The sequence below is a fragment of the Rhinopithecus roxellana genome, chromosome 22, assembly GCF_007565055.1.
Source record: "Rhinopithecus roxellana isolate Shanxi Qingling chromosome 22, ASM756505v1, whole genome shotgun sequence".
NCBI classification, from domain to species: domain Eukaryota; kingdom Metazoa; phylum Chordata; class Mammalia; order Primates; family Cercopithecidae; genus Rhinopithecus; species Rhinopithecus roxellana.
Genome location: NC_044570.1, coordinates 8,334,373 through 8,360,942, shown reverse-complemented (window position 1 = coordinate 8,360,942; position 26,570 = coordinate 8,334,373). Strand labels below are relative to the sequence as shown.

Sequence of the window (26,570 nt, the reverse complement as noted above, 5' to 3'; positions counted from 1 at the left end):
GGTCACTGCAAGCTCCGCCTCCTGGGTTCACTTCATTCTCCTGCCTCAGCCTCCCAAGTAGCGGGGGCTACACGCACCCGCCACCATGCCCAGCTAATTTCTGTGTGTGTGTGTGTGTGTGTGTGTGTGTGTGTGTGTGTGTACATATTTTTAGTAAAGACAGGGTTTCACCGTGTTAGCCAGGATGGTCTCCAGTCTAGGCAACGGAGTTAGTCACTTTCAAACATCGTGATCCACCCGCCTCAGCCTCCCAAAGTGCTGGGATTACAGGCTGAGTCACTGCACCCGGTGGACTCAGCCTGTAATGATTTATATGTACCTGCATGATTTATTTTGGCTTCCTATACCTGTCAGGAGAAGCACAGACAAAAATATGCCCCAGAGTCCCCTAATCCCAGAATGAGGAGATAAACCATTTTAACCTTAAACCTAGCCCAGAACCTGAGTAGGCCTTCCTATTCTCAAATGAGCCCACGAGAGACACAGCTTAACACTGAGTAGTGAGCAAGAAAGAAATAATTTAAGCCTCTAATTTGGGGGCCGTTTGTTGTGCAACATTAGCATGGCAGAAAGCTGACCAATACACTCCCCCAAACTATTTTTGAACCAAAATGCTGATTAACAAGCTGATTATTATTGTTGAGTCTTCTGTCTCTAACTCCACCAGTCTTCTCCACCATTATGTGAAGCCACAAGCCCCAGAGGCTCTTGATTCAGGCCACAGAAATGCAAACATGCATGAGGAAAAGTCCTGGGAGCCAGGCCCCACGTGCCACCTCTGTGGCTTCAGCCTTATCCACAGCTGACACAGACTCTGAGACTCCAAGTCCAAAAAAGTGGCTCTGGCAGAGTCCCCAATAAAGTCCCAAACCGAGGGTGGCAGGGCCCAGACTCAGAGGTACGTGGAAAGGAATGAGGACCTAGACACACTGTGTGTCTCTGAGCTGCTCAGCAATCTCGGAGATTTCCAAAATGGAAAGCAAACCCTGGCTCACTCAGAGGTAAGTCAAGACTCAGAGGGCAGGCATGGTGGCTCATGCCTGTAATCCCAGCACTTTGGGAGGCCAAGGAGGGAGGACTGCTTGAGCCCTAGAGTTCAAGACTAGCCTTGAAAACAAAGTGTGACTCTATCAACAAAGTGTATCTCAATCAATCAAATGAAGACTCAGTGAGTAAGCAGGCATACAAACCAAATGGTTCAACAGTACTGGATTTTTGAATTATTATTATTATCATTTTTCAAGACGGAGTCTGTCACCCAGCTGGAGGGCAATGGTGGGATCTCGGCTTACTGCAATCTCCACATTCCTGATTCAGGCCGTTCTCCCGCCTCACCCTCGTGAGTAGCTGGGACTACTGGCACGTGCCACTACTCCTGGCTTTTTTGTGTGTGTGTATTTCTAGTATAGATGGGACACCATGTTAGCCAGGATGGTCTCAGTCTCCTGACCTGGTGATCCACCCCGCTCAGCCTCCCAAAGTGCCAGAATTACAGGTGTGAGCCACCGCACCTGGCCAGATCTCTGAATTAAGAGACAAAAAAACACTGGGAGGCCGAAGTGGGTGGATCACCTGAGGTTGGGAGTTGAAGATCAGCCTGACCAACATGGAGAAACCCCATTTCTACTAAAAATACAAAAAATCAGATGGGTGTGGTGCCACATGCCTGCAATCCCAGCTACTTGGGTGGCTGAGACAGGAGAATCACTTGAAGCAGGAAGGCAGAGGTTACGGTGAGCCGAGATAGCGCACCACTGCACTCCTGCCTAGGCAACAAGAGCAAAACTCTGTCTCAAAAAAAAAAAAAGAAAAAAAGGGGGACAAAAAAACTAAATAAATCTATGAATCTTGCAGGCAAAGTAAATCTCTCCTTGAAGAGAGACAATGTAATAGGCAGAATTATGGCCCCCAAAGATCTCCAGGCCCAAAACCCTGGGATCCGTTAATGTATTTCCTTACATGGTATAAAAGGGACTTTACGGGTATGATTAAATTAAGGATCTGTAGATGTGGGAGTTATTATTGAGAGGTGAAGCCAGTTGGGCTTCTGGGTTGGGTGGGGGCTTAGAGAACTTTTCTGTCCAGCTAGAGGACTGTAAACACACCAATGAGCACTCTGGGTCTAGCTAACGGTTCGTAAACTCACCAATCAGCAAGCACTCTGTGAAAATCCACCAATCAGCACTCTGTGTCTAGCTAAAGGTTTGTAAATGCACCAATCAGCACTGTGTAAAAACAGACTAGTCAGCACTCTGTAAAACAGACCAATCAGCACGCTGTAAATGGACCAATCAGCAGGCTGTGGGCAGGGCTAAATAAGAGAATAAAAGCTGGCCACCTGAGCCGCAGTGGCAAGCTGCTCAGGTCCCCTTCCACACCTTACCAGCTTTGTTCTTTTGCTCTTCCCAGTAAACCTTGCTGCTGCTCCCTCTTTGGGTCTTCACTACCTTTGTGAGCTGTAACAGTTACCGTGAAGGTCTGCAGCTTCACTGCTAAACTCAGCGAGACCAAAAACCCACCAGAAGGTACCACCAGAAGGTACAAACAATTCCGGATGTGCCATCTTTAAGAGTTGTAACACTCACTTCGAAGGTCCGTGGCTTCACTCCTGAAGTCAGCAAGACCACGAACCCACCAGAAGGAAGAAACTCTGGACACAGCTGAACTCTGAAGGAACAAACTCCAGACACACCATCTTTAAGAACTGTAACACTCATGCAAGGGTCCGCGGCTGAATTCTTGAAGTCAGCGAGACCAAGAACCCACCAGAAGGAACCAAGGTAGATCCACATTATGGATCTTCCAGGTGGGCCCAATGTAATCACCGCAGCCTGTAAAAGTGGACAGCATTCCCACCTCCAGTCTGAGTGAGATGTGCCTACGGAAAGACAGTTGAAGAGGTGCTATGCAGCTGCTCTGCAGACGAAAGAAGGTGCCACAAGCCCAGGGAATATCGCCAGTCTCCAGAACCTGGAAAAGGCACAGATGCCAATTCTCCCCTAGAACTTCCAGAAAAGTCATGGCCCTGCTGAAACCTCGATTTTAGCAGAGCAAGACCCGTTTCAGACCTCTGGCCTTCCAAACCTTAATAAATAGGTGTTTAAGCCAGTGAGTGTGTGGTCATTTCCCACAGTAGTGACAGGAAACTAACACGATCAATTACAATGCCAACCAGGAAAGTACAACGGCCTTCATTCTTATCAATAAGCCTTGCATTGAGGGTACAGATGCCACAGAAAGTCACATCCCATGAAAGGTTTGAGCAAATCACCCTCTGTATTCTCCAACCCAACCAAGGAACAGTAATTTTGGTCATACAGAGAAAAAAGGTTGATAAATTAAAAAAAAAATAACCTATGATTCTGCTTGTGGGTCATTCAGGGTTGTGACTTTAGGGAGACCACAGAAGCCAGCCTAACACTTGCTACTTGTTGTAGAAAATGTAAACTATTCTATAGTCACAGAACACCCACCAATGGCTGTCTAGGGAAAGGGGTATAGAGATTGGGAGCAACATTACAAAAAGGCACAAGTAAACTTTGCAGAGTGATGGAAATATTCTTTGATTGTGGTGCTGGTTTCACAAATATTTGTGTCTATGTATGTATGAAAAAACACGTGACACCTATAATCCCAACACTTTGGGAGGCGCTTAGAGGCAGGAGTATTTTCCCTTAAGTCCATGAGTCCAAGACCAACAGCCTGGGCAGTTTGGCAAAACCCTATCTCTTCCAAAAAAAAAACTGAAAATTAGCCAAGTGTAGTGTCATGCATTTAGTCCCAGCTACTTGACAGGCTGAGGTGGTAGGATTACTCGATCACAAGGCTGAGGCCAAGGCTGCAGTGAGCTGGGACTGTGCCACTGGGCTCCACTCTGGTAACAAAGCAAGTTTTTGATATAAAAAGGTAAAAAAAAAAAAAAAAAAAAAGACTAGGTGTGGTGGCTTACACCAGTAATCCCAGCACTCTGGGAGGCCAAGGTGGGAGAACTGCTTGAGCCCAGGAGTTTGACACCAACCTGGACAACAGAGTGAACCCCATCTCTACAAAGAATATACAAAAAAAAAGAAAGAAAAGATAGGCTAAACTGTACATTAATGTCTAGCTTACTATACTTCAATATACCTCTATCAAGATATAAAAATACGGAAAGCAGAGTGAAACCAGTAAGAGTCCATTTAGATAAAAAGAGCAGACTACATATTTGTGTAAGGACAGTTGAAAGTGGTAGAGAAAGATCTGTAATGTTGCATCCTAGACTGAGAAGTGGGGATTCTGACAGACAAGGAGGAAAAGAACTCCACACTGCTTGGATTCTCTGAAATTAGTACAATTACCTATCACCTGGGAGTGGGGTGTGGGAGGGGAAAATGAGCTTGGGGCAGGCAAAAAGATACCTAGGAGCACATATCAAAGCTAATTAGAGGGAGGAAAGCAGATGCAGGCAAGCTTCAGGACAGAAGGAGGAAAAGGCCCAGCCAGGCAGGAAAGGAGGAAGGTTAGCACTCCATTAAGTAGAGAAGGGGGGCATGTGTGGACACTCGTTACTCAGGGAACAGACACAGATGAACATGATCACCAGACTGAAGCCAAGAAGTAGTCATGGTTTCTCTACCTACACAACATTTTACTTTTCATTGGTAAATTTATACTTCCAAAGGGTTTGAAAGTCTTTTTTTCCTCTTCAAAACTCAGCTACAAAGTTTTCTTTGTCATTTTTGCTTTAGAGGGAAATCCCTATTTCCATGGAATATATGCAAACTAAAAGACACTTGCATTTCTTTCATAAGTTCCATGTGATTTTTATTCCTACTACTTCATTACATCTTCATGGAGGATGTAAGTACCTCATTTACAGCTATCAGCAGGTGCAAAACTTCTCAGGTCAGACTTCTTAACCTCCTCAATGCTGACCTTTTGGAGCTGGATAACTCTTCGCTGGCAGAGGAGGGGACCATACTCTGTATTGCAGGAAGCTATCCCTGGCCTCTACCTATTACATTCTAAGAACACACCTTCTTCCTCTGTAATAATCAACCTGTACATTGGGAGCTTTTTGCCCCGGATTGAGGACAACATAGCAAAGGTATATCCTGGGCCAACATCCAGCTTCCCTCCAAGCATGAGGTTCACAGGCAGGTTCTTTCAAGATGAAAGATAGGGAAGGCATAAGGGGTATGTGCCCTCAGCTCTCCAGGGACTTAGGCCACACCTTTCTACAGATAGCTCTCTTCCCACCTCCTTTACGCAATTCCCACTGTTAACAATGAATAAAAACAATGAACTCCTCCAGTATGCCACATTTCCAGCTAATTAATTCCTATGGGATTTCACATTTAGAGCCTGCAACAAGTCCATCATTATCCTGATTTTACAGGTAAGAAACCGAGGTGGAATGCCCATTACACTATTATAGTTGCCTTCTTTCCCCTTTCCCCACCTACCCTTCCTGGGGAAGGCAGTGGGAGGCAAAGTGACTAAGTCAGGTCTCACCATCTGGGAAGTTCCACCAAGCAGAGATACTCATTTGTGGAAACATGACTCTATAATATCCAGAAAAGGGCCAGGCGCAGTGGTTCACACTTGTAATCTCAGCACTTTGGGAGGCCAACGTGGGCGATCACCTGAGGTCAGGAATTCAAGACTAGCCCGGCCAATAAGGTGAAACCCCATCTCTACTAAAAATACAAAATTAGCCCAGCATAGTGGGGCATGCCTGCAGTCCCTACTACTTGGGAGGCAGGAGAATCCCTTGAACCCAAGAGGCAGAGGTTGCAGTGAGCTGAAATCTTGCCATGCATTCCAGCCTGGAAGACAAGAGCAAAGCTCCATCTAAGAGAAAGAAAGAAAAAAAAAAGTCCAGAAAAGGGAGTCTATAGAGACAGAACAAGATTTGTGGTGGCCCGTGGCTGGGAGGTAGGAGCAGAAATGGGTGACAGCTGTGCAGGAGTGCTCTCATTGTGTATTAAAAATGTTCTGAAACTGGCCTGGCACAGTGGCTCAGGCCTGTAAGCCCGGCAGTTTGAGTGGCCAAGGCAGGCAGATCACCTGAGATCAAGAGTTCAAGACCAGCCTGGCCAACATGGTGAAATCCCACCTTGACTAAATATACAAAAATTAGCCAGGTGTGGTGGCACATGACCATAATCCCAGCTACTCAGGAGGCTGAGACAGGAGAATCGCTTGAACCCAGGAGGTAGAGGTTGCAGTGAGCTGAGATCACATCACTGCTCTCCAGTCTGGGAACAAAGTGAGACTCTGTCTCAAAACAGGGAGGAAGAGAGGGAGGGAGGGAGGAAAGGAGAGAGAGAGGGAGGGAGGGAGGAAAGGAGGGAGAGAGGGAGGGAGGGAGGGAGACAAGGAAGGAAGAAGGGAAGGAAGGAAGAAGGGAGGGAAGGCAGGAAGGAAGAAAGGCAGGAAGGAAGAAAGGCAGGAAGGCAGGAAGGAAGGAGTTCTAAAACTGGATTATGGTGATGTCTACACAACAAAGTAAATTTACTAAAACTCACAGAATGATACACCTCAAAGAGGTGACTTCTATGTCACTTATATCTCTATTAACAATATTTAAGAAAACAGATTTAATTTTAGGTTAGGCTGAATACTTCTAAGTTAAATGAAACATCACAAGCTGACATCTGGGCAAGCCGAAGGCAAACATTTATGGCAAAGCCAAATGAAACAAGTAACACAGAGCCTGCAAAGGGAATGACCGCCCAACCTGAATACACAATATATCTAAGACAACTCCAGGAAATACAGAAAGCCAAATACCAGCAAACACTGCCCAACTCAGTGGTGTGGAGAGAAAGAATTTCCACTGGGATGAACATCTGGACCAACAGAAACCCACACAGACAAATTTATTTGTTGTCCAAATATAGACCACTGAATGGAAATGTAAATAAAACAGGAAATTAGAGAAGGCTGAACATTTACTTTTAGATAGCGAACTATGAATCTAGCTCAAACTTCCCTTACAACAAACACCACGCAGAAAAAGCAGATTAATGATCCCCAGACTTGGTCCTCTGTTGTGCCAGACACATATAGAACATAAAATTCAAAAAGGACAATTTACCCTGCGTTTTCATTGCAGTTAAAGATCAACTAGAGGCCGGGCATGGTGGCTCACACCTGTAATCCCAGCACTTTGCCGGGACGAGGTAGGCGGATCACGAGGTCAGGAGATGGAGACCACGCTGGCTAATATGGTGAAACCCCGTCTCTACTAAAAATACAAACAATTAGCCAGGCGTGGTCGCGGGCGTCTGTAGTCCCAGCTCCTCCGCAGGCTGAGGCAGGAGAATGGCGTGAACCTGGGAGGTGGAGCTTGCAGTGAGCTGAGATCGTGCCTCCGCGCCCCAGTCTGGGCAACAGACCAAGACTCCGTCTCAAAAAAAAAAAAAAAAAAAAAAAAAGAACTGGTAAATAATTAAAACGTACAACCTCTTGTTGCAATTACTCTTTCTAATTTTGTAATACATGTTCAGGATGTTCAAAAAATTACAAAATGTGACTAGAAACTCACTGCTGGGTGGGTATGACCAGTACTTATTGAGATAAAAATGACATGTTCCCATGAGCTAATCTTATTCTACATTTAGTTTCAGTACACTAATGTAACTAAAGTTAATAATTTTGCTGACTTCAAGTTTCCAATTATAAAGCTTCACATAGAATTATTCCAGCTAAAATTGATTTATTTCTGTAGAAAGATGAAAGCTGCTCATTTTAACAAGCCTACCTTCCTAATGCGAAGTTATTGCGTCATTGATATAAATTATACAGATACTACTTCAACAATGCTATAAACCATTTGGTTGGTTGGTTGGTTTGTTTTGAAATGACTTTCGCTCCTGTAGCCCGGCCTGGAGTGCAATCATGAGATCTTAGCTCACGATAACCTCTGCCTCCCAGGTTCAAGTGATTCTCCTGCCTCAGCCTCCCCAGGCTGGGAGTAGCTGGGGTTATACACATGTACCACCACACCCAGCTATCTTGTATTTTCAGTAGAGATGGGGTTTCTCCATGTTGGTCAGGCTGGTCTCAAAGTCCCCACCTCAGGTGATCAGTCCAACCTTGCCCCCCCAAAGTGCTGGTGTGTCAGGGATTTATTGCTCCCAGTGGCTTTTTGGTCTCACTGACTTCAAGAATGAAGCCCCGGACCTTCACGGCGAGTGTTACAGTTCTTGAAGTGTCCAGAGTTTGTTCCTTCCGATGTTCAGATGTGTCCAGTGTTTCTTCCTTCTAGTGGGTTCGTGGTCCTGCTGAGTTGAAGAGTGAAGCCGCAGACCTTCATGCAGTGAGGGTTACAGCCCTTAAAGGTGGTACAGACCCAAAGAGTGAGCAGGAGCAAGATTTATTGTGAAGAGCGAAGGAACAAAGCTTCTGCAGCAGGGAAAGGCACCCATTGGGTGGCTGCTGCTGGCTCTCCTAGCCAGCTTGTATTCCCTTATTTGGCCCCAGCCACATCCTGCTGATTGGTCCATTTTACAAAGTGCCCATTGGTCCATTTTACAGAGTGCTGATTGCTGCATTTACAATCCTTTAGTTAAGACACAGAGCACTGATTGGTGCGTTTTTACAGATTGCTGATTGGTGTTTTTATAATCCTCTAGCTAGACAGAAAAGTTCTCCAAGTCCCCACCCGACCCAGAAGCCTAACTGGCTTCACCTCTCACTGGGATTCAGGCATGTAATCCAGCAAACTAATTTGTTTTCATAGTCTCTCTAGAAGTTGAAATATTCAGAGATTCCATGTCCCTGGGGCTATCATTTGGCCTTACTATTCATTCCCTTAAATACTTCTTGCACCTCAAACACCCAGAAACTCTACCTAGACAAGTGCCCTTCACAACAAGCACAGGAAATAAAGTCAACACTTAGGAAATAAAGTCAACTCTGGCTTCAGAGGTCAACCTGCTTAGGGTCATTCTCTGAGGTACACTTCTGAGATACTATGGATCGTGATTTGGCCAGCAAATAAGCAAATGAATAATTACGAGTGTTGTCAGACAACAACAAAAGACAAGAGGATTCCAGTTCACAGCTGAAGCAATTCAGTGGTTTTTCACTGACCTGCTTCCAATATGAAGTCACCTGTGTAAACCTCAAAGCATCTGGCTAAACGCAAAATACACTGTGCCATCTCTTGTCTCTTACAAGGGTAGGGCTATGGGGGCATGCAAAATATATCCCCAAATATACTCTACATTTGCTTTACTTACACTTTATTATAACCGTCTTATGAGGGCCTAAATGCACTGGTCTCTGGAGAGTGGAGACAGGTGCATGAATCGAGATAGTTAAAAACTCTACTTTCTCCTTACAGTGAATACGTAAGTATTACTATAAAGAGAACAGGTTTTTTTTTTTTTAAAGTAGACATGAATATTTCACTTTAGTAAAGGACGAGCACTAATCATGCTCAGCTATGAGTTATCCTGTTGGTGATAGTAGCGGCAGCCCATCTGGAGCAGCGGTTTGGAAAATGCTGACTGACGCAGGGTAGGCCTGGCTGGGGCCGCACACTCCGTAGAGTCATCAGGAGCTGTGAACAGGAAGGCCTGCCCTTCTAGGCGCAGCTGCAACCACCCAGCCACAGCTGTGTACCCAGGCATACCTGTACTCTCAGGGGCCCAGGAAGGTGTTGCCCCTCCAGGCTCAGAAGTGCCTGGTCGTGCTGCCTGGCCTCTCTCCAATCCCAGCACCTGGACCAATTTCACAGCAAAGTTGAGGCCAAGCCTGAGTGCTGTTGTGACCCAGCTAGGTGTGTACATGCTTGAGGCAACACTGACACGCCTAGTTCCTGCCACCTTGGGCCCCTCCAGACTTTGGGCACTGATGAGCACAAGAAGAAGGCTGGAAGGCCAAGGGTATCTCAGTGCATGCCTGCAGGCACCCCTCAGCTTGGACAGCCTAGGCACTATGGACAGCATGTTTATGGCCATGGGAGGCAGACAGGTTCCTAGGCAGGCAGGGGCGGGTCCCCAGTGAAACCCCACCTTCAAGCCAGAGATGGCCTGAAGCCTGGGGACTAGGCTGCCAGTTCAGTGTGGAGTCTGCAGCCAAAAGTAAGACCTTATGGTGCTTTCTTTAGGCCCACCCATGGACCCCATGGGTCAGTGAGCTCACATTTCCTCCCTTCTGATACCATAAAAACTCCAGACTCAGCCAGACTCAGCTAGACTTCAGGATGACCTGCCTGTGGAAAAGAGTTCCCACTTTAGGTCTCCTGAGAGCTTTGCTGTCGTTCAATGAAGCTTCTCTCCACCTTGCTCTCCTACCAATTGTCTGTGTACCACAATGTTTCTGGATGTGGAAGAAGAACTCAGGACCCACCAAATGGTGGGACTGAAAGAGCTGTAACACAAACAGAGCTAAATAAAACACAGCCCTCCCTCCCTGCTTACCATGTTGCAGGCAATGAGGACAGGAAAGTTGTCAACTTTCAAGGTGGGCTCCCCAAGCCAGGGCTGTGATAACCCTCTTTGGCTCTCTGCAGTTCCTCATGTCTCCAATCTTCTGGGTGCCACCACATTCCCCTTATCCAGATGCAAGTGCCCACAACAAAAGCCACATGTGGTATATCTGGTCTAGCCACAGCCTCACACGGAGCCAGCACCCCACATTCACAAAGACACCCCAGTGCTCTGTGCTTGGCTTGCCCTTGGCAGGCATGGGATCCAGGCCAGTAGCACAAGCCAAGCACAGCCTGCCAGGCCAAGTGGGTGGAATGAACCCAGCAGGCCTGAGCAAAACTAAGGCAGAAGACACTACCTGCCACAAAGGTTTCCCTCTGGCAAAGCAACACCCCAAGGAACCTGTGACATCAATACATACAAATCTACAAGTATTGTTCCCTATAGGCTTTTTAATGCACTGCACCAGTGTATCAGCATCATTTCATATAACAAAGTTATACTGCAAATTCATTATTCACAAAGGAGAAAATAGATGCAAAATCCAAAAAAAATACATAAAAACAAAAACTGATATGTCAATCCTCTCAGTTAAACTAAAAGTTAAACTAAAAATCTGATATGGAAACCTAGAACTACTTGAAGTTGGTTGGCATTTAGCCTGATGAAAACCAAATCTTCAGCTATTCTCAGCAAATGAGCTCAGCCAAAAGACCTTAAGTCACCTCCACAACCCATAATGTGGCCTGAGTCTTGCATATAATTTCTACATTTATTCACTCTGTAGCAACAGTAAGGTAGCAGCAACCAAATGACAATTTTCTCAACAACCACAACAAAAATACCCACAAGTTTCTCTACCTGTTTTCATATGGTCTATGATAATTTCTGTCATGTAATGGACAAGAGAGATTAATCATTCTCATTTTCACCAGCTTCTGAGCTGGGTGCACCTCAAAGGTTGCCTCTTCTAGTTAGGGTTTTTGAAGTATCCTAATAAACATCACTGGAAGTTGCTGAAATTGGCATAGAATCACCAGTGTGTTTTGGTGAAACAAAGCAAGCCGAATGTGACTTTTTTTCCAAAATCAAAATGGGAATTAAACCAAATCACGTCTCCCAGACTGATGTGCAACTGACAGAACTTGGCAACTGCCATTTTCAAGTTTGTAATTTTGAGTCCTTGAGTTTTTATCCACATGGAGCTAGCATTACAGTTGTATAGGATTAGAATGCATGATAAGACTGTTGAAACGCATGGTGGCTCACGCCTGTAATCCCAGCACTTTGGGAAGCCGAGGTGGGTGGATCACAAGGTCAGGAGATCGAGACCACGGTGAAACCTCGTCTCTACTAAAAATACAAAAAAATTAGCTGGGTGCTGTGGTGGGTGCCTATAGTCCCAGCTACTCAGGAGGCTAAGGCAAAAGAACGGCATGAATCCGGGAGGCAGAGGTTGCAGTGAGCCGAGATTGCACCACTGCACTCTAGCCTGGGCGACACAGCGAGACTCTGTCTCCAAAAAAAAAAAAAAAAAAAAAAAAAAAAGATTCTGTTGAAAGAAGATCTGAAGGCAAGGAACCAAAATTATTCCAACCCCCAAATGAACTAAATGGCAGGGACTTCAATTCCCTATTCAGGGGCTTTTAGAAAATACAATCAAAAACTGTGAAGTCACCTGGACTTTTATGGCAGCTGGGAATTAAGTTTGCATACTGGCACTACCAGTTTTTGCAAGGCAGACTTTGGCAACAGATCTCCACTGAACCTTTTTTTTCTTTTTGAGACAGAATCTCTCCCTATCACCCAGGCTAGAGCACAGTGGCGCGATCTCAACTCACTGCAAGCCTCGCCTCCTGGGTTCACGCCACTCTCCTGCCTCAGCCTCGTGAGTAGCTGGCCACCACGCCCAGCTAATCTTTTGTAATTTTAGTAGAGACGAGGTTTCACCGTGTTAGCCAGGATGGTCTTGATCTCCTGACCTTGTGATCTGCCCGCCTCGGCCTCCCAAAGTGCTAGAATTACAGGCATGAGCCACTGCACCTGGCCCAACTTCACTTCTCATCTTCCCATGGACGACAAGATATAGGAACAACTAAAGGAGCACAAGTGTCCAGGTTCACAATTAGTATCACCTACAGTGCACCAGAAATGGAAATCACAGCTCAGTTCTGCTGAATTTTTCTCCAGTTCTTAAAATGAGTTTAGATGGTACCACTATATTGAAGTATTTGTTGGCCAAGTGTGGCACCTCACACTTGTAATGTCAGCACTTCAGAAGGCCAAAGCAGGAGGACTGTTTGAGTTCAGGGGTTCAAGTCTAACCTAGGCAATATAGCAACACCTCCCTCTACAAAAATTGAGAATTTCTTTTTTTTTTAAAGCAGGGCATAGTGGCATTCATATGTGGTCTCAGCTACTTGGGAGGCGGGAGGAGGAGGATCAGTTGAGCCCTGGAAGTTGAGCCCACAATGAACTGTGATTACCCCACTGCACTTCATTCACCCTGAGTGACAGGGCCTCTCTCTAAAAATAGGTAAGTAAATGGTCTGTTATAGGCCCAGCGCAGCGGCTCACGCCTATAATCCCAGTACTCTGGGAGGCTGAGGTGGGTGAATCATGAGGTCAAGAGATGGAGACCATCCTGGCTAATGCAGTGAAACCCTGTCTCTACTAAAAACATGAAAGATTAGCCAGATGTTGTGGTGGACACCTGTAGTCCCAGCTACTCAGGAGGCTGAGGCAGGAGAATGGCATGAACCTGGGAAGGAAAACTTGCAGTGAGCTGAGATCCGAGATCATGCCACTGTAGTCCAGCCTGGTCGACAGAGCGAGACTCTGTCTCAAAAAAATAAATAAACAATAAAAATAAATAAATGGTTTGTCATTACTGATGTAAGAAATAAAATGCCACCACATATACATGTAAACTTCAATTCAGCCAAGCAAAAATGCTTGCAGCATTGAATAATACTGCACGTTCACAGATGGGCATGGTGGCTCATACCTGTAATCTGGTACTCTAGAAGGCCGAGGCAGGCAGGTTACCTGAGGTCAGATGTTCAAGACCAGACTAGCCAGCATGGTGAAACCCTACCTCTACTAAAAATATAAAAATTATCCAGGCATGGTGGCACATGCCTGTAATCTCAGCTATTCAGGAGGCTGAGACAGGAGAATTGCTTGAACCCAGGAGGCGGAGGCTGCAGTGAACCGAGATCACACCACTGCCCTCCAAGTGACAGAGTGAGACTCCATCTCAAAAAAAGAATACTGCACATTCACAGACTCTAATAACAGGCAGATCCCTAATTGGAATCAGTGAAGCTACCCAAAAGGGGACAGGTATCCTTCTTGCTCCAACATGATGATGCTAGGGATACAGTTCCCAACATACATGAAGGAAGGTTTCAGCATCTTGAAGAGCTGGCTAGGAAAGTTACCAAGCCAGGGAGAGCCTCACCTTCTCCCTCCTCTGGTATTCTAGCCTAAACAGGTGTTCCTGAAAGGAAAGAGCCCTGTGCAGGCTATCTGGGGTCATAATCTCAGTTCCAGGCTCAAAGGAAACAAGCAGAGAAACTCTCATATTTTCTTTGAAGCATTCCAGCTACAGCCACCATGATTGGAAAAACGACAGGAATTTAAGGTGGACACCCAGGTCAAGAATAAACACTAATGGAAGCCGAAAGTCTGAGGGTTGTGATGAACTCAGCATTCTACTGGAGGCTGTATGATCAAACAGCAAACTGTTTATCATGAATGCAGGATGTGAGCAAACTCATATCCGCACCTGCCACCAGAAGGTTTGCTGCAGACAGTCACTCCCTGGCACCAGGCACGTTGAAGTTATCTACTGGAACATCTGGAGACTACTGTTCAGAGAATGTAGTCATGCAGGCCTGCACTAAGTCAAGCAGCTGATCACAACCACTGTCTTCTCTGTATCTCCTTTACTCAGTAAATAACGAAGGGCTCTAGAAAGTCAGTACCCTTGTTCAGTAGAAGCCAGGAGCCCCGACCCCTTCTTCCAAATATACTCTTCTGTCTTTGTCTTTGTTCCTGCGTCTCCCTTTGTTACAGTTCAGCAAGGTCCATGGTAAAACAGTGTGAGTTTTGCTGTAAGCATTGCTTGTGCTTCTTTCACAGGATCTCCTAGGACTGCAGAACTGCCACACTCCCAAGAATCACTCAGAGGCACCCAGCAACACAAAGCACCTTCTGACTTGCTGTGCATTCCTCAACTAAAATGTGTAACTAACTTACCAATGTTTACCAAAACACTGCTTATTTTAATCATGGAAAACTGCTCCTCTAAGCACAGGACATAAACAACTGTAAGTTTATCCCAATGTTTAGTTAACATAAAATCATCGTCCTTAACCAGTCTGAAAAACACATGGCCTCCCAGACCTTGAAATCCAAATTTTCACACCTGGGAGGGAGAGGGAGGCTTGAGGCCACTCTTTCAGCCCTTGGACTCTACATGGGAAGACAGGCACATATTCTGTGACTTCACACCACCACTTCAGGCAGGACAAAAGACGCCGAAATACCAGAACAAGGATTGTTCTAGAAAACATCACTTCATATGAGATCACAGAAAGCAACATTACGGCCCAAAGTAAAATACAGGTTAGCAGTTTCACAGCTCAGAGGTAGCAATCCATTTTATTTCTACAATAAACAAAGGCAAAAACGACTTGATATTTGTAGTCTATTTTATATTCATATGATTAATGCACTGGGAAAACAGCAAAGGTTCTTCATGAATACGTCCGGTTTTTGAAACTACAGTCATGACTATAAGTTTCTGATACATTTTGCTTGTGAGATGTATTTTGGTAAGACTATGCAAAAAGGTGAGGATAACACTCTGTAAAGGGGACATCAAAAAAGATGCCCCATCTCAACCAATGAGGCAGCGAGAACTGGTACAGAAAAAAAGCAAAGATTTAGCAGCCTCAACAACAAACCTGACTTTTTTTCACTGTGGTTTCTTACACACGTTAAGAAGTTACACTGTTCTTTTCCTTTCTTTTGATATTGCCTAAAATGTGCAAAGGTATAATGTGTCATCAGAAAGAGGAGTCAAGGATGGTACTGGAAGACTGGAGGGATTCACCCAAGGCATTCTACCATGTGTTACAGAACATGGGATCCCTAAGACTTGCAGAACAAGTAATTACAGCAACGGTGTTTGGACGGGAGGGCTGCTCTACAGAGTGAGCAGCAGATGTGGAACGTAGGTTCTATAGACCAGAGGAAGGTTGTTTCCCAGGGCAACGGAACATAAAGGGTAAGGGAGTCTGGCCTTTAAAGCAAGTAACAAAGGACAAGGAAAGTTAAACAAGTTAACCCTTTGAAGAAGAATGTCTTACTCTATTTAACAGACCATAATGTTGTCTCTGTGAGAACTATAGGCAGGTGCCCCATGTTTGGGGCTGGGGGCAGAGAGACTGAGGAGAAACGTGCTGTGGAGGATAGCACCATGGACATCTCTGAGGGGAGTGTTCTCTCTCCTGATTATGACACCTATCTAATGCATGTGTTAAAACACATAAAGCTATACAACCAAAGAGCGAATTTTACCATACAGTAATTTTAAAATAACAGTATACAGACATAGTCCTAAAATTTACGAGGGAGGGAAGGTCGGCCACGGTGGCTCAGGCCTATAATCCCAGCACTTTGGGAGGCAGAGGCAGGTGGATCACGAGGTCAGGAGTTACAAACCAGCCTGACCAACATGGTGAAACCCCGTCTCTACTGAAAATACAAAATTTGGCCAGGCCTGGTGGCACATGTCTGTAATCCCAGCTACACAGGAGGCTGAAGCAGGAGAACTGCTTGAATCCAGGAGGCGGAGGTTGCAGTGCGCCACTGCACTCCAGCGTGAGACACAGAGCAACACTCTGTCTTACAAAAAAAAAAAAAAAAAAAAAAAAAAAAATCCTGGCTAACACGGTGAAACCCCGTCTCTACTAAAAAATACAAAAATCTACCCAGGCGTGGTGGCCGGCACCTGTAGTCCCAGCTACGCCGGAGGCTGAGCCAGGAGAATGGCTCCCGGAAGGCGGAGCTTGCAATGAACCGAGATCCGGCCACTGCACACCAGCCTGGGCAACAGAGCGAGACTCCAGTCTCAAAAAAAAAAAAAAAGAGGGAAAAGATAATGAGATAATGTAACGGGAAAAAAAAAAAGCAAGCAAGTTACTAGACTTCCTAACTGATAAAGATACCTTTCCAGACCCAATTCAAAACTTCAGAAAACAAGAAAATATAAGCATATTGGGTTCCAAGCATTATAATTCTATCTGCTTCAGCGGAGTATCGTTCCTCACACCTGCAGTCTTAGCACTTTGGGTGGTCAAGCAAAGAGGATGGATCACTTGAGCCCAGGATTCTGAGATCACCCTGGCAATGTAGACGACTCCTTCTCCACTAAAAATCAAAAAAACAAAAATAAAAAAACGCAAGTATGGAGGTACAGACCTGTAGTACCAGCTGCTCCGGAGGCTGAGGTGGGGTATCTGTTTGAGCCCAGGAGGCCAAGGCTGCATTGAGCTGAGATCGCACCACGGCACTTCAGCCTGTGCAATAGAGTGAGACCATCTCAAGAAAGGATAAGTAAAATTCAAAATACATGAAAATATAATTCTAGCTCATTTAATACAAGAAGCCTGGGAAATCTTTCTCCCCACATCCCCCACTCCACACACCTTCTGTCTCAATGAGAATACTAATGCTACAGAAGCTCACTAATGTGCTCAAAGATACATACAGTGCATGGCACTGGCTGCAAACGAGATTTCCCTCATAGCTGTCCCCAGCCCCCAGGTCCAGCCACAACACAGAATTCCTGAAAACAGGCATGACTCAGGGCAGCTCTGGAGCTCACCTGGACATGGCGACCAGAGGCTGGTTCAGGATGAAACATGCCACAGCAGGACCTAACTTTAGATGCCTTTTTCCTATAGATACTTGGAAGAGGGCCTCCATGAAGTATAATACAGGTCCGTACCCGGCTGCCCCACCATGTCTCTCATTTCAACATCTGTAGGAAGAGAATGAGATGAAGGTAGCACACTAAGTCCCTTCTGAGATTTCTTAGTGACCCTACACCACTCACAATTCACTGAGCACAGAGAAACCTTGTGCCACTTGTTCCTAACCAACTCCAGAGTACCAAGGAGTTCACCCTCCTTGTAAGTAAGACCTAGTACATCTGTGATGACATCAATAAAGTCAAAAGGAAGGGGCTGAGAAACATGTACTAAGGGAGTACTTGAATGTAGGGCTCCAGGAGATCTGTGCTGAAACAAAGCTTGGACAGCTAGCAACAACCCCCACTCCTGCTCCACCGCCCACTGCAATACCCTCTGACCTCATTTGTGATCATTCTGCAAAATCCACTTCCTACCTCCTCCTTCCCTTTCTCCTGTAAGCATCTGATACTCTTACTGTACTGATCAGCAGCTATGATTTATTTCCTAATATATCACCCTAAAACTTGTGTGTCTTGACAACTACAGAAGTTGAAGTTAATTTTTTCTTGGCATCCACCTCCCCATCTCCCCAACAGGCCTTGACCAAAACAGGATTAAACAGTTCAGTGGTCCCCAACCTTTTTAGCACAAAGGACCACTTTCATGAAAGACACTTTTCCACGGGGTGGGGATGGAGGATGGTTTCAGGATGAAACTGTTCCACCTCAGATCATCAGGAATTAGGTTTTCATAAGGAGCACAACACCTAAATCCCCTGCATGTGCAGTTCACAACATAGTTCTCACTCGTATCAGAATCCAATGCCACTGTTGATCTGACAGGAAGTAGATCTCAAATGGCAATGCTCACTCGCCTGCCACTCACCTCCTGCAGGTTCCTAAAAGGACACACACCTGTACTGGTCTGAGGCCCAAGGCTAGGGACTGTTGCTAAAGTTGACTATATAATTCAGGGTTTCTCCTTGGCACTGTTGACACTCGGGGTCAGACCATTCTCTGCAGTGGAGCTGTTCTGTGCACACAGGGTACTGGCACAGCATCCCAGGGCTGCACCCACCAGACACCAGAAGCTCCCCCTACCTTTTCCAGCTGTGGGAGCCCAAAAATGTCTCCAGACTTTAGCAAATGCCCCCTTCAAAAGTAAAGGACAAAAGCATGCCAAATAAGAGCCACTGGTTGGCTGCCTCCAATAAGCAAGCAAGTTGTCTACCTTCATTTCTTTTTTCTTCTTCCATTTATTAATTCACTCATTCATTCATTCATTCATTGGTTTATATATTTTTGAGAAAGCATCTCACTCTCGTTGCCCATGCTGGAGTGCAATGGCATGACCTCAGGTCACTGCAACCTCCGCCACTCCAGTTCAAGTGACTGATTTTACCTCAGCCTCGTAACTAGGATTACGGGCATGTGTCACCATGCCCAGCTAATTTTTGTATTTTTAGTAGAGGTGGGATTTCACCATGTTGGCCAGACTGGTCTCAAACTTCTGACTTCAGATGATCTACCCAACTACTCAGCCTCCCAAAGTGCTGGGATTAGAGTATTTTTTTTTTTTTTTTTTTTTTTGGAGACAGGGTCTCACTGTCACCAGGCTGGAGTGCATTGGTGTGATCTCGGCTTACTGCAACCTCTGCCTCACAGTAGGCTCAAGCAATTCTCATGTCTCAGTCTGCCAGACAGCTGAGATTACAGGTGTCCGCGACCACAACCCAATAATTTTTGTATTTTTAGTAGAGACACGACTTCTCCATGTTGGTAAGTCTGGTCTCGAACTCCTAGCCTCAAGTGATTTGCCCGTATCAGCCTCTCAAAGTGCTGAGATTATGGGAGTAAGTCACCACACCCGGCCTCTACTTTCATGTCTAAGTCTTCCCCTTCTTCTGAACACATCGTGTAGCATGCCCCAAGTCGAAATCTCTCATTCCATCAGCCAAGAACAGACCTAGGCAAAAGGAAACAGTACCCATCTTCTTGTGAAAATTCAACATACTCTTTCTTCCATCTTTACTTTAAATTTGCTCCAGTTCCATCTGTTTTGCTCCAATTGCATCTGTAACAGCTTCCAATTCACTACTGCAACATTCAGGCATGCAGTGGATTCTCCATAAATATTTGATGGTGATGATAGCGCAGGGGCGCATTCTATAATGGCTGCATTTCTCCACTGGAAATCTGAACCTCCTTTTATCAACCTAGGCTCTCTTTGCCCTTTAGACACATGTGGAGTTCTTCAGCCCTTTCCCACATCTAGCTTTTCTTTTGGTTCTGGTGGGTTTGCCAGGCTGGCCAGTGTGATCCCTTTGGTCAAGTCCCACAGAAAGGGTGGCCAGGAGTGTAGCAGGCAAGACCCAAGGGGAAAAACTTGAGTCCCATCTCCGACTCAAGACATCAATTACTTCCTTCACACTAAAAAATAGTTATGGGGGGAAAAAATTTACCTTTCCAATTACGAAAAAAGTTTACAATATGCCTTTAGTGCTGCTTCCTGGCTGGAACTGATTTTTCTCAATGTATGCAGCGGTGAAAGATTAACAACTTCTCAGGATGTAGCATACCAGGATTTTTTGTTTTTCTGAAATGGAGAAAAAGGCAAATGGAAGGCATCAGGAAAGCAGCACAATGATGGTCTTGCCTCACTGCGCAGAGAACCTGTGATGATGAGCCAGGCCGGGAGATTCAGGGCAAAGCACCAGAATCTGGACTCCCAGCAGAAAACTGGAAAGAGGCCAGGTCCAGGTTCTAGTGGAAGTGTCCTCCGTTCCAGCAGGAGTGGGGCAGAGAATCTGAATTCCTGACACTCAGGATCTGCTGGAGATGACCTCCCTTGGCCGGGAACATTTTTCTGCCTCTGGAGAACATCAGCCACCCAGGTTTCCAAGTGCTTTCAACCAAAGGCTGACAGGAGGTAACACCAGAGTCCTGATAAGAGAGACACCAAAAAAAGAACAAATGGCAGGGGAGTTAATCTGGGAATTCACCTCTCTAAAAAAAATAGAATTCGCTTTCTCCCCATCCTCATTTACAAATAAAATTTCTCATTCATTGCCATAAAAAATACAAAGAACCAGACAAATGAGATACCTACCAAGTAAGAAAAATAACATCCTGACTCAAGACTGCTGTGCAGAAAACAGCTAACAGTCGTGATTTGACATTTTTAAAACACTGGACTACTGGAAATTCCCACCTTGTTGGAAGCATTTCTTATTAGCTTTTTAATACAGAAGACTTTCATCTCAAGAGACTTGACCTCGACACTTAGGCCTTAAACTTAATGAAGGGGAAGGGAAAGCCCAAGGTATCCAGAGTATGTGAGGGTCTGAAAATAACATATATGGCACTACAGTACCCTGGCACAGGACTGTTACTGACAGAAGCACCTTTGATTTTACTTAAGCCTTCCACCTATACCATCCTGAGGAATATTTACCACAACCTGCTTAGGTTGGCAACATGGGGACTGGCAGTGTCATTTTTTAAGATGGGGAAACTGGGACACAACAGCTAAATGTATTGCCCAAATTCAACACTCAGTGAAGGACTCAGGCTTGGAGTTCTGTTTTTTAAATCAAAATTGGACCAAACCGCCTCAATTTAAAACTAGTGGTCGTCAGCTTCAGGTTAAGAACCCATTTGCTGAAATCATTTTCCTTGCCAAATCACTGGCTGAAATGAGTCATTGTTTTAAAAAAAACGAGCCCACCTGTGAGTTAAATTTTATTGACTTCACACCTTCCTCCACAAAAAGCACAACTCTCTTGACTGCTGTTTTTTGGTTGTTGTTGTTTTGGGGTTTTTGTTTTGTTTTGTTTTTTGAGACAGAGTCTTACCTTGTACCCCAAGCTGGAGTACACTGGCACAATCTCAGCTCAATGCAACCTCTCCACCTCCTGGGTTCAAGCAATTCTCACATCTCAGTCTTCCAAGTAGCTGGAATGCGCCACCACACCCAACTAATGTTTGTATTTTTTTAAAAGAGGACGTGTTTTCACCACGTCGGCCAGGCTGGTCTTGAACTTCCCACCTCAGCCTCCCAAAGTGCTGGATTACAGGCATGAACCACCTCACCTAGGTATGACTGCTGTTTTGGGTTTTATTTTGTTTTTGAAACAGATTCTTCCTCTGTTATTCAGGATGGAGCACAGATGTGTGCTCACCACAGCCCAGAACTCCTGGGCTCAAGAAATCCTTCAACTTCAGCCTCCTGAGCAGCTGGGATTATAGACTCACACTACAACGCCCAGTTAATTTTTTAAATATTCTTAGTAGAGATGAGGTCTCAAACTCCTGGCCTCAAGGCTTCTTCCCCGCTTGGCATCCCAAAGTGCTAATATTACGGGCATGAACCACCATACCTGGCCAACGGTTTTCTTTATTAAAGTTTCACTGCAGTAACTACAGAGTAACATACTCCGACAGAACTTTCTGCAATTTCCTGCTATCCAATATGATTGCACATGACTGTCCAGTATGGTGGCCACTTAACCTTATGCAGCCCCAGAGTACATGAAGTAGGGCTACTGCTACTGATAAAACAGAATTGTTGCTTTCAATTAAGTCTGAACAGTCACATGTGGCAACTGTATATGCAATGACAAAGCTACAGAAGAAACCACCTGATTCACCGACTTTCTGGGAGTCTGTTGATACATCTACATATATACACACACAGACACACACACACACGCACGTATTTCCATAATCATAATGTAGAGTGTCCTGTGAGTACGTGTATAATTTATAGAACTTTTGTTTCCCAGTGGGAAGAGCCACACTAGACAGAAAGGCATAACAAACACCAAGCTTAAGAGCTAGACTTTGGGGAATTCTAGTTCTGTTTTTTAAATTTACACATGAAAAATATACTTAGAAAAGTTGTGGGAGTTCAAAGTTACATAACAGCTCAAGGGTAAAGCAAACATGGTGGGCACTTTAACAACTTAAAGTGGACAAATGGGGACAAAGGTAGCTTTTCTTGCCAAACATACCTAGGTCAATGGAACCTGCCATTGTAGAGATTAACTCAGGGGCTCTAATAACCACTTTGTCAGCTCCTGAGAGTGGTATACAGCCTCTTAAAAAGCTCTGTGAGAGAGACTCATGGTGCCATCTCACAGATGAGAAAACCAAGCCTCCACTAGACAAAACAGATTCAAAACCAAATATACTCCAAAGTCCCACACCATAATATATCTCCATGCAGTCCGTTAAAACGCCTAAACTTTCCAGATCAGTTAGAAGATTTGTGTATCTACGTGTGAAATGTAAAGGGAGACAGTTATAATTACTGGACTGATCAGCCTTGGGTGAAAAACGACTAAGAACAGCTAAAAACTCTTCCCACGAAGGATCCTAGTAGCACACACTCTGCAGTTGGGGACCAGGGCATACCCCACCCTACCCCCAATCCAAAGTCCCCAAACAGGGCTTTGCTTTGTTCATGGTGTGCCCTGGGCCCAGCAGAGTACCTAGCACCTAGCAGTAGGTGGATGTATTTTTTAATGAACTGTTATCTTAAAAAGCGAAAAAATATCTTCTAACTAAAATTCAAGATCATGTTGTACAGAACCAATGGTACTCCAGAATTGTAATCATTCACTTCTAACTGTATCTACAGTAAAGTTATTTTTGCACACAGGTTCCTTTTTTTTTTTTTTTTTTTGAGGTGGAGTCTCACTTTGTCACCCAGGCTGCTGCAGTGCAATGGCCTGATCTCAGCTCACTGCACCTCCACCTCTTGGGTTCAAGAGATTCTCCCCTCTGGGTCTCCCAAGTAGCTGGGATTACAGGCATCTGCCATCATGCCAGCTAATTTTTGTATTTTCAGTAGAGATGGAGTTTCAGCATGTTGGCCATTCTGGTCCTGAACACCTGACCTCAAGTGATCCACTCACCAGCACTGCCAAAGTGCTGGGATTACCGGCCTTAGCCACCACGGCGGTCCAGTTTCCTCTTTAAAACTGGCAGCAGAGGACTCCTCTGAGCCCAGTCAAGGGGCCAAATCCCTGGGGAGGGGTGAGGGAGCAAGGGTGGCAGAACTACACCACAAATTTCCATTTTTGACCTACAGGTGTGTGTTCTACTACGGCCTGCAATCGCCTTAAGGGCCCCTTTTAATAAAGGGATCCAGTGATGAACTACTTTTATTGTGCCAGTTACCCAGCTCAGCGGCTTTCCACAAAAATCTGTAGCATATGTGACACATGACTACTCTTTAAAATAAATGCGTCATACTCAACATTTTTCTATATTTTATTTTTCCTAACTGCACCTTTTCTAGGAAGGACTTCTAAACTTTTCATAAAAACCACTTCCTATACTGAGGCCACTGTCTGGGACATTAACAGTGAAGTGGCCTCCTCTCCGCCTCCTAGTGTGGAGTCCTGCCCCTCGTCTTACAGGCTGAACCAGGGATTCTGGCCTGTCGGCAGAGGAAAACACCCAGAAAGCAGGTCAAGCCACTCTTGACCATGCAAAACAGTTGCAAATAAAACAGGCTGGGATTTTGTTTCCCACTAAGTTTTACTCCAGAACACCACCAACTCGAAAATAATCACATCGGTCCTACCTGTGTGGAATTTTAGACTCACCTAGCTGGCTGCAGGAACATGAGGCCGTGCAGTGTGAGCCCCAGCCTCCGGCATGACCGCGCACAGACGACGCACGTGAATTCCAGGCCCTAGCCCAGTGCCGGAGGGACTCCAACGACCCACAGTTGTCACATATCTGGCCATCACTGACTCCCGAAGGCTCACGCCTCGCCCCCTCCGTGAGGGAAGGTCCCCCTGGGAAGCAAGACCTGGCCCAGGATCTGCTAGACCGCGACTCGCCAGAGCCGAGGTTTAACAAGTCTGCGCTCTCCCGAAATGGCGCTTTGCAGACCCCAGACAGAGCGGGGGAGGTGGTGGGGTGTCCCCAGGCCCGACAGAGCGGTGGGGCCGGACTGGGAGGGGAACTCCCGACCTCTTTGACAGTTTTTGTCTAGGGGTGGCGGTAGAGGTGAGCCTCCCAGCCTTCTCTTCAGTTCCCACACCCGAGCTCCTGGCTTTTACACTAGTTTGTCCCTAAGCATTTCTGGCTCTTTGCGGGAGGTGTTTTGCAAAGGAGCCTCTGCCCTTTTTCCAGGTGGGGAATCTGCTCAGAAACCGAGCAGACGCCGCGGGGCCAGAGCCGCCCAGCCCGCCGGTCGCCCCGCTCTGCGCCACTGCGCCTTCCTCCCAGGTCGGGGCAGGCCAGCCCGAGTCCCGCGGATGAAAGGGACTCCCCTCCACCACGGCGAGAAAAATCCCGTCACCTGCCCCTTCCGCCCACCAGCGGTAGCGCTGGGCCCAGCAAACCCCAAGAGCGGCAGACGAAGGGGCACCGGGAAAGCGGCCGAGTACTTCCACTTTCCTTAACTTACCAGCCCCTTCCCACTACCCTAAACAAAGGAGCCTCTCCCGCCAACCTTCGTCCCCTTCCCACAGGGCGCGCAAGCACGTTGGGGGAGCGGCCACCTCCGGGTATTGTTGAGTCCAGGCAGCGCTCCGCACCCCCATCCGAGCGCCTCCGGTACAGCTGGGGACCTGGGTCTCCAGGAATTCGGGCAAGCGGACCCTCTGGACGGCCCAAGCCGCCGGCTGGACCCCAAGGAGTCAGGGCAGTACGCAGAAGTTTGCGGAGCTGCGCCCGGTCCACGGAACGCAGAGCATTCACCTTGTCACTAGCACGGCAACTTGTGGCGGCGGCGCGTACCTGGCAGTGCTCTGAATCTCCCTCAGACGGTCAGTTTTCGAGGCCCAGCAGTGGGGCTGCCGAAAAGAGCCCCGCGCACCCGAGCAGCCGCGCGCCGCCCCTGGGCCGCCTCCGCCCAGCCGCCGCGGAGTCCCGGAAACGTCGCGGGTGCTGTAAAGTTTCGGTAACGAATGGCGACCGGAGAGCACTGCAGTGACGATGGCGGCAGCGGGGCGGGGCCGTTGGCCGCTCCTCGCTCCCGAGCGCAAATTGGGGGCGCTGGAGCGGGTGCGGCGGCTGCAGCAAGATAGGGCGGCACTGCACGGCGGCGGGAGGGACTGACACTGGCAGTGACCACCGCTGGGAGGGGCCGCTAGCATGCAAACGCTGGCCAGGAGGACGGTGAGCGGGACGGCCCCCGCTCGCCACGGCCGGCCCCTCCTCAACGACTGGCCACGGGATACCTGCGTCTTACCAGCCCCATCTCCAGCGCCCCAGTGGTTTAGATCAGGAAACAGCCCGTCCTCTAAGGAGGATCCGGGACTGCGAACCTGCCCCTCCCCTACGCCGAAGGTGGGTGAGGGGAACCTGGACCACTGCTAAACTGTTGCCCTGACCCAGCTGAAAAAGGAAGCCGCCCGGCCGCCCCCTGTCACCTGACCGAGGGTGTACCTCCCTCAAAATGTTTGTCTTAGAAGACAGCCCACTTGTCATTCCCCACCTCGAAAAAGGGGACAGTCCCCTTTGCAAAACACCTCCCACAAAGAGCCAGAAATGCTTAGGGACAAACTGGCGTAAAAGCCAGGAGCTCGGATGTGTGAACTGGAGAGGAGGCTAGGAGGCTCACCTCCACCGTCACCCTGAGGCTTCAGCCCTCGGGCATTTGCAAAGTGCAAGTTATGTTGCCAATGCTTACACGGCCCGGCCCTGGTGCACTCAAGTCTCCAGCGCTCCTTCTTCCCCTCGCGGCCTTAATTCAGTTAAACAGATTTCCACTCCTCCTCCCCACCACCTCTGGGGCCTGCCGTGTTGAATATTTTTAAACAAGTTTGCCCCTCCCTTTAGTATATAATGAGCTTCGTGCTTAGATCCTAGTACACTCAGCAATTTATAACCTCACTTTCTTCTCGCGCACTAGACCATCTGTTGCTCAAGCTGTGGGGGAACGGGAACCCGAGATGACTTTTTAAGGGGTCGATCCTCCAACAAAAAAGCAGACCTAAAAACTACCCTGCGAAATAATTGCTGTAAGACCTCAATGATATAAAACCACGGTTGCTACACCGTCATTAGAACACATCGATAAGAAAATACATACACGGTCTCCATAATTGTGAATCAGCAGAATAGATTGTGTCTTACTATGTCTCATTATCAGCTGCCATTCAAAGGTCTCCAGAAAGACTTTGGGCCTTCCATTGAGC

The 26,570-nt window shown here is 46.7% G+C and overlaps 1 protein-coding gene across 6 annotated transcripts in view; it reads right to left on the bottom strand.

The window, feature by feature from the left end:
- TBL1Y (transducin beta like 1 Y-linked) overlaps positions 1-25,479 on the bottom strand; it is a 212,005-nt gene extending 186,526 nt beyond the window's left edge. For all 6 annotated transcript variants that reach the window (XM_030926290.1, XM_030926289.1, XM_030926283.1 and 3 more), the window contains exon 1: positions 25,168-25,479. The gene's annotated coding sequence lies outside the window, so the exon portion shown is untranslated. The remainder of the gene's footprint in view (positions 1-25,167) is intronic.
- Between the last annotated feature and the right edge of the window lie 1,091 nt (positions 25,480-26,570).